Below are 9,465 nucleotides of genomic sequence, written 5' to 3'. Positions count from 1 at the left end.
CGTGTTAGTTGCATCCAAAATACACAAATTAGAGGCCAAACAATAGCAAAAGTGTTCGGGAAAGTAGATACGTTTTGGACGTATCATACCCCCTCAACACTACTCAAGTTTGGAACTTTTCAAATTTTATCTCAACCAAACCATAGAAATTTCCCCCTTTATCTTATGATCTACCTCATTGTTCAGATGGCCCCTCCTACCCGCAACAACCCCCGTGCCCAAGCCAACCGGATGCACATTAAGCACACCAAGATGATTGACACCATCAACATCCTCGCAATGGAGCGCAAGGCACTTCGTCATCGGCACGCCAAGAAGGACTACCTCATTGCTCGCCTCCGCGTGAGGATAGCATCACTGGAGCAACTCATCCCATTACCCAACCATGCCCCCAGAGACAAGTCCATTGTGACTTGCTATGAATGTGGTGTTACTGGTCATTACTCTAAAAAGTGCCCGATGAAAGCCGCCAACAATGCCCCAAGGACTGGAGGCAATGCTATACCCATTGCCCAAAAGGACAAGTCAACGGTAACCTGCTATGAATGTGGAACTGTGGGTCATTACTCCAATGAATGCCCCAAGAAGCTTGCCAAGATTGCCCTCAATACCGCTGCACCCGCTCAACGAGCAGCTCCGTGTCGCAACTGGAAGAAAGTTTGCCCCAAACTACCCAAACAACCGCAACGGTCGTTACTACCGCTTGAATACCACCGAAGCACGAGAAGCACCCCAGTGCCATGCCAAGTATGTTCCCCTATTAATCTCACCTGCTCAATCTTTCTTAGGAACCTAACTTTTCTTAAAATCTCGGGACGAGATTTGTTTAAGGGGAAGGGTTTGTAACAACCCAAAAATTTCAAAACAAACAAAATGAATTTCCCTAGTTCCAAATTTTGGAACCAACAAAAACTTTTATTAAAATAAGATTGATACATATAGATCTGGTTTAAATATTGTGTTTTGCCATGATGAGTGTTATTATGCTTATGTGCTAAACCCTAAAACCCTAAAGTGATCAAGTGAAGGTCACCAACCCAATAAAATAAAGGAGAAAGAAATCAAATAAGAAAAACCTTAAACCCTAATCTTCTCCAGAAATCATTTGGATCTATTTTGAGAAACCCAAAATAAAATAAAAGACATATGGGGGCATATAGCCCTAATAGGTAAATCTTGAACCCTACCTTTATTAATTATGCTAAATGGTGGTGAACCATTGTGAACCCCACTAAACCCTAAACCTCACCCCTCTTTTCACCACCCTAGTTAAATTAAAATAAAAGGAAATTAAATAAGAAAGAGGCATATGTGCCTAGGGCTATATTTATAAAACTTTACCCAAAACCTTTCCACTTTATTTAGAGAATTGGAAAAGCTTCATACACCTTACCTAGTACCTATCAAACCAATTCCAAGTGGTTTCCAAAGAAATTAAAAAGAAACTAAAAATGCCATAGAGGCATATGAGAGAAAAGTGCAAATTTGTGAATTTGAGAAGATTGACCCTAGGACTTGTTATGAATGGTTGGATCACTTCCATATACCATTTCAACACTCAACAACATCAAATGGGCCAAGAACACTCAAATCAAAAATCAAATGCCACATATGCATAGTGGCATATGTGACACATAGCCATTTCACCCAACTTTGACCTATGACTTTAAATCTTGACCAAATGATGTGAAACCATCTCTCAACCTAATATAACACTAAATTGACCCTAACCCATGTCCAAGTGAAGCAAGGGGAACAATTTACAAAAATAATAAAATTTGAACCTCACCTCTTATGTGTTATGGCCAATTTTGCAAATCTTTGATCAAGACCTTTTGAAATGGATTCAATGGTTTGAAAATGTTTCTAAACTAATAAGAATCACATTAGAGTCAACAAAAGTCAACTCAAATGGGGAGAAATCAAATAGGGAGAAAATCCCCAAAATTCACTCACATACACTTAGCCAAATTTGCAAATCTTCAACCAAGGCCACCATTGCTTGATCTATTGTTTGTAAAACTCTTATATTTGATAAACAAACACAATTGCATCAAAGAAACAAGAATCAAATCAAAGGAAATCTCAAAACCATCTCACATGTGATGATGGTCATTTGTGTGATTTTTAACATGATCCCCTCTTTACCCTCTCGGCTTTGACTTTTCTTCAACCAAACTTGGTCAACTATGACCATGTAATCCAAGACCATGTCAAGGTGAACAACTTTCATGTTGACCACCATACCTAATGTTGACCAGGTTGACCATAATGCATTTGACAAGTGGAGACTTTGAAACTATGTGAAGATGACCCCCATTTTAAATCCTTGCAACCACCACCACCACCATTCTATCTCTATGAATATATGAATGAGATCCACCAAAGGAATTTTCAAAATTTGAAAACTTTTCTCTTTCGGCCATTTTCACAAACACCTTGTGAGCAGAATCAAATATGAAGCCCATGCTAGGATTTTGGTTGGACCAGGTCCAACCCTGACCATCTTTGAGGCCCTGGAACTCCCTCACACCTCCCATCATAAGTCCAAGCCACTGCACCCCTCTCTCTTGGTCACCATGACCAAAACCCAAACCATGCCGGCCACCTTGGCACTCCACATGCTCACCCCCTCTCCTCTCACATCCACCCTGCACCACCATGTCTCTGAGCATGACCCGACCCTGCTGATCACGACCATGCACCCCCTTGACCAAGTTGACGTCGGCATTGGCCAGGACCAGCGTGCCCAGACGCGCCCAGAAAACACCCATGCGCGACAGGACGCGCATGGTGACGCCCCGGAGCGCGCCAGAGCATCACCTCGCCCCGTCGACTCAGCGCTCCCCTCGACCTCTCCTTTCACCTGCAGCTTCCCCTCGACGTCAGCAACGCAGTGGACACGCCCATTGGCCCTCGCAAGCCCTGTGGACCACGCCACCTTCGCCGTCCTCCGCCACGGGTACGACAGGACCCAACGTCGCATGCCCTCCTCCGTCACTCCCCTGCAGCGCCACGACGCGCGCTAGGACCGCCTCAACGTCACCTACCGAACGCCTACCTCACCCTGCCCCTTCGCGTCCTGGAAACGCCGCGCCACCGTCAACCTTGCCAGCACCCCTCGGCCTCACCTCAACTCTATAAATAGAGCCCCTCCCCGAGCTAACCGAGCACACCATCGGCCTCCCCTCTTCTCACTCGCTCTCCTCGACCCCTTCTCCACCTCAATTACGCCAACCATCGCCGGAATTTGGACGCAGTCCGCCGCCACGTGGCTCGGCCGGCCGCGATTTCCTCCACCCCAAGCTCCGCCGCGACCCTCCCTCGACTAGCCGACGTCGCCTCGGTCGTTTGCCCGCCTCGCCGACCCCGCTAGACGCCGGTAAGACCTCTCCCTGGACCCCCATGGCCGCCAGTAGGGTTAGGACCTCGCCGGAGCTCGTCCCCGACGAGGATGAACCCTGGACCGTGGATCTTCCTTTTAATCGGACGGCTGTAGTTGCGTACCGTTTCGGTGATGGTTATGAGCCACTGACAGCTTTGCCCCACCTGCCAGGCGGCCCGTCGCGTGCGTGGCGCGCTAGTTGGGCCAGCCCAGTCAGTTAACCCCTCTGCAGCCCATTAGTCTTTCCCGCCAGCCCACGCAGTTTGAATTCAAATTTTCCAGTAGAATTAATTTGCAATCTGATACTAGTTTCAAAATTTAATAGGGACAAATCTACTGAGCCAAATTCGACAAACTTTATATTTTTGGAAAGCTTAGAGTTTTATCTATAAAATGCCACTGGATTCAAACCTAGATCTTTTGTACAATTAAAGTGACAAAATAAACAAGGCAGGGACTTTTCTGCCTTATAATAATTCTTAAAAATCAACCATAAATGCTTTTCAGTTAATTCCACCTCCAATAATTCACATTTCACTTATACTAATTGTTTCTACAAAAATATGCCATGCCTACTTTGAATGATCACGGCTTAGTTGATTTAAATGACTTTATGGCTATTTCTAGTCAAAGATATTGTCCAAAACTATTAAGAAATCTTATGAGAGAGTTTCTCTCATTTAAATCTGGTCACCACCAATTCCAAATGAAGTAGAGACTCTGGTCATTTAGGTCTCATAGGAATTGTGGTGATATTAAATCTTTGCTATACTAGAATTAAAATGTATGAGAGCTTCCCTCTCATTTAAATCTTGTCTCAACTAATTCAACATGAGGTAGATACCATGGTTAGCTAAATCTCATATTGAATTAGTTGATGATATTAAATCATTTTTAGGTGTTATTAAAATGCATGAGGTGCACCATCTCATTTAAATTATGTTCACCATTAGGGATCAAATCTATGAGGTGTAGCACCTCATTTAAATCAACATAGTATTTAAATTGCATTAGTTATTTAAATCACATGAGATGATGAATCCCAATTAAATCACCTTCCTCAAATAATAAATGTGAAGTGTTGACCTTGGTCAACATGGTATCATTCCTGTTATTTGAGAATATTAAACCACCTCAATAGTAGCATTTAAATTGTTCCAACTAATTATTAAATTATATGAGGTGTAGCACTTCATTTAAATCTTGTCCCAAGTACTTTCATATGAAGTTTGAACCCCTGGTCAAATACTCTCACATGAAATACTTGGAGATTTTAAATCATAATAGGCATTATTAAATGGTATGAGGTATCTCTACCTCATTTAAATCATTTTCTCAAATGATGATGATGAATTGTTGACTTAGGTCACCATAAATTCATGTGTGATGGTTTGAGAAATTAAATCTTAAGAAGATTCAATGAGAGGAAATTATTCCTCAAGAATTAAAAGGAAACTATCATTTACATATATAATGAGAGGAAATTATTTTTCTTAAGAATAAAACCATATCAACCCACATGATGACAATGTGATAATGCTAGAATAGTGGGTGTGATTTATGTGTGTGCTTTTTATAGCTCTTGAACTTGTGTGGTGATTGTATACCCCGTATTCGTATTTATAGACGCTAGTGCCGAAGGCTACGAAGGGGACGACGAGAACATCTACGGAGAAGAAGGAGGAACATTTTGATCAATACACCAACCAAGGCAAGCTAACACTCTTGCAAAGTCCCAAGTGCAAAGCTCTACAAGAGCAAGGCACCATCCCCATTTATTTTTTTATGTCCAATAAACCTATCCCATGTTTTTACCTTGCAATTATTTTGCTTATTGTTTTTCAAAGCTTACTTTTGATTTATGATTCACTTAGGCTAGAATAGAACAAGAGCATCAAATTTAGCCTAAAGCAAACAAAGCTAGATAGCACCCCTCATAACTAGTTGCTATTGCTAAATAAATAAAAGTGACTACTCTAGATGGGAACATGTGAAATGAAATAACTTTGAAAACCTTGGAATGATGAGTCATTCTATTGAAAGATTTTGATGGTGAATATGACTTGTGAATGACATGGTGAACTTTACAAAAACTGATGGTTGGGTTCGGATGCGATACCATTCCAATTTACAAGTACCCCCACAATACCTGATTATGGGTAGGGCTTAGCTGGAAGTTTATGTGTCTTAGTATGGGTTCCCTCTAAAACAAGCGTCATCGGGGTTATGCCGAAAGCTGCCTCCACCACAAAAGAAACGACGTTAAAGATGAGGTGAATGTCCGGCCCAAGCCCTGTGCAGTTCCCAGGTTGACAGTTGGTCTTCACTGGGAGGCCAAGCTCATGGGGAGAGGTACCTATACTAGGAAATGTAAGTGAAAGGTTTTGGTTGATGATCCGCGTACTGAGTTACGATTATTCAGGGTTACCCCTGACGGATGTAATCAAAAGTTGTGGCACAAGCGTACAACCTCTCGCAGAGTGTAAACCTATTCGAATAGCCGCGTCCACGGTTAAGGACGGTTGGAAAGGCCATACTGTTCCGTCATCAGACCATTTTCAAAAATGTGACATATGATTTGTGATTTTGCATTTGAAAGGTGAATGTTGATTTTGACTTGTATTACAACAAATGTTGTGGGAATGACACTAATGTTCCCACTTGAGTTAGTTAGCACACGAAAGGTCTTGATTTCAAATACTTGTGAACTAAAGTTGGCTTTATGCAAAAGAAACTAGAGCTTAGCACCCCCTTACCGTAAATGTTCGTACTTACATTAGTATTAGTTTGCGAGTACTTTAAAGTACTCACGGCTGTGTCCCTGGCTATTCAAATGGCCAGACTTTGAAGGAGAACCGCAGTACAAGGAAGATGGACAGCAGCACGTCTCCGACGACTAGGACTACTCCTGACGTCAAGCGTTGGCCTGTGGACTATAGAGTCCCCTTCTATCTATGCTTCCGCTATGTATTTGTGATGTGGGTTGAAACAATAGTTCAACTATTATTGTAATATTGGATCATGTGATCTATTTGTAAGACGACTATGATATGTAATGAATGATGACTTATGATATTCAACTGTTATGTCTCGCAACAACAATATTCCTGGGATTGCGATGTATGGCATAACAGGCATCTGGACTTAAAAATCCGGGTGTTGACAATATGTAAATCTCATATACTAAAACCAGCTCTATAGATTTTTTTTTCTAAGAAAGAAATCCTCCGAAATTTTTATGGAGCTCATTTGAACCAACGAGGCCTTTAGGGCATGAATATCGCACTCGTCCCTAGCTCGACCTCTATTATCCCCACCGCCGACTTCCCTCTTACGGTCTTATTGTTGCCTAGGATTATGGTAGAAATATGAATAGTAGTATAAATAAGATTTAAAAAATGCATGCGCAAACTAGGGGACTTTTTTTGAAAGCTCGGATTCTTAAACTACATTGTTTTGTTCACAAGAACAAAATACACAATAATCGTAATAATAAAGCCAATTCACATGAAAATATATAGTTCGGATTTATTATGTCACTTAAAATGTGGGGTTCATACTTCATGCATATTTTTTAAAAAGGAAGCCAAAGAGAAATCCATGAATTTTCGTTTAAAAGTAAGATCCTACTTTAGTGCCTTTTCTCCAATTATGAACCAAAAAATAGGGTATTCACATCTACGACTCTCGTGTTTTCATATGTCCTCATACCTTTCTTTCTTCTTCCGCTACTTGTATACTACCTGCACTTCTATGTAGAAGACAGTTGTTGTGTGATATGTGATGATGAACCCAATGAATCTCTTCTACACCTTTTTTCGCATGTGACTTTAGCCAGAATTTCTGGTGGAGACTTGGATATGAATGGAATACTAATCTAGCTCTTGTTGATATGCTCAAAGATGGGAAGCAAAGACATGGTGGTATATGTTTCAAGGAAATTCTCATCATAGTGGCTTGGAGTCTATGGAATCATAGAAATAGAATTATATTTGACAATGAAGACAGAAGTCAGCAGACATGCTTTGCTATGTTCAAAGAATATTTTGCTCTTGTTATGCATAGAGCAAAACCGAGTCTGAAAGAGGGTATGCAGCAATGGATTGATAGTTTGTAAAGGACTTGCTTTTTTTTCTTCTTTTCTCTATTTTTTCTTCTTCTTTTTCTTTTCCTCTTGAGAGGATTTTGTTCTATCCTCTTTTGTAAATGCCTGCTGTTTTCTGATATATAATGAAAAATGAAGCAGTAGGGGTCTTCCCTACTGTATATGCTTCAAAAAATACTTGTATACTACCTTCATTCTCAAATAAGTGTATTTCTAGCTCTTGTTTAAGTCAAATGTTTTAAAGTTTGTTTTTATAGAAAAAGTGACAATATTTATGGCACCAATTCAGTATCACTAGCTAGGATCATCTTGAAATCCAGTTTCATGTTATGTCCATTTGATGTTATATATGTTGCTACTGTTGACGTCAGAAACCCCCTGGCGGGCAGAGACGGGCAACACAGTAGAGCCGGGAACAACTAGGGCTGCGGCTGGCCCCAGTCCCTCAGAGCGACGGCCCGCAAAGCCTCCTGGTCACACGTCCGATGCTATCGCAAGGGCGTGCCACCGACCTATACCCGATCGGGAAGGTGTGGATGATGCCTCGCTTAGTTTCTGCATGGCATACACGTAAATATTAAATACGAGCCTCGATCGGCTCTCAGGTTATCCTGTGAATCGGCTCAAAGAGCTGATCCACCCATGATTCGTACAAGGTGTCCGAATATATGGTGGTCCTGCTTGATCAAGATAAAGCTAATTAGATCTACGACGATTTAGGGTTTTCACCGCATAATCGGATCATCCTACTCACGATTGGGCCTCGCGCTCGCGCACGGTGACCGTAAGCCGATCCTAGACAGGGCCTAAAAACCAACACGAGGTTGATCCCCGGAACATCCTTTCTAGGGCTAGCAAACGTCACCCTATATGCCGCTGGATCCTCCAACCCTTTGTAGGGCCTAACTAATGCGGATATTAAACTAATCCTTGATGAACAAGGAGCAACCGTAACGGATCAGATCTACTAAACTATGATCAAGCGGGGTGCCGTCCCTACACCTGAGATAGGTGTAAGGGCGGCTAGATGTGCAAGGGTTGCATAACGAAAGCATGTAATTCGAAGAACAATGCTAACCCTAACACATCTACGATAACTACGTTGCTCGCCATCAAAAAGGCTTCAGCACGAGCAACGCATGAACAACGTGGGCAGGCTTGTGCTGCCTAGATCGCAAGATGCGATCTAGGCAGCATGGTGCTTACCGGAGAAACCCTCGAGACGAAGGAGTTGGCGATGCGCCGAGATTTATTTGTGTTGAACGTTGGTTGTTGTTTATTCCATAAACCCTAGATACATATTTATAGTCCAAGGGACTTTCTAACGTGGGTGTGCACCTAACCGTGCACGGGTAAAACTCTAACTCTTAACCGACACGTAATCTAATATGTTACGAATACAAGGGCAAACTAGCCCAAACTTTGCATGTAAGGCCGATTCACGTATTTCTTCTATATATATATTCTTCAAGTCCATCTTGATCGCGGCCCACCTCTGACTCGGTCAAATTCTGGTGATAACAGCTACTTTTTTGAATAAAGTTTATCAAAGTTTTAAAATTTTGACTTAGGATAAGATGAGTTTTATATCTATTAACAGTCGTGGCAACCTTCACGCATTAGCTTTTCTTATCTCGAGAAGCTTGGAAAAGAAGGTAGCTTCTGCAAATCATCCTGGAGACCGGGCAAAATCAGTGCATGTATCTTAATAAATATGACATAGTACACAATCTTACAGGAACCTCCAAAGAAGAGGTAGCTTCTGCAATTCTCCCTTACAAGACCTTAAGAATCAGTGCAGTTCTCTTAATAAAAATGGCTTAGTACAGAATCTTACAGAAAACCTCCATGTGTATGCGGATTTACACTTGAATGTCACCATTTTGTTGGGTTCTAGTAATCGATGGACGAGTTAATAGATCTATACATATATATGACGCCAGAGGGAGGTAATGGTCTTGACCTGACGTCGCAT

Source organism: Lolium rigidum, chromosome 7 (assembly GCF_022539505.1).
Source record: "Lolium rigidum isolate FL_2022 chromosome 7, APGP_CSIRO_Lrig_0.1, whole genome shotgun sequence".
NCBI classification, from domain to species: Eukaryota; Viridiplantae; Streptophyta; class Magnoliopsida; order Poales; family Poaceae; genus Lolium; species Lolium rigidum.
The sequence above is the reverse complement of the archived record's forward strand: the minus strand, read 5'-3'. Positions refer to the sequence as shown.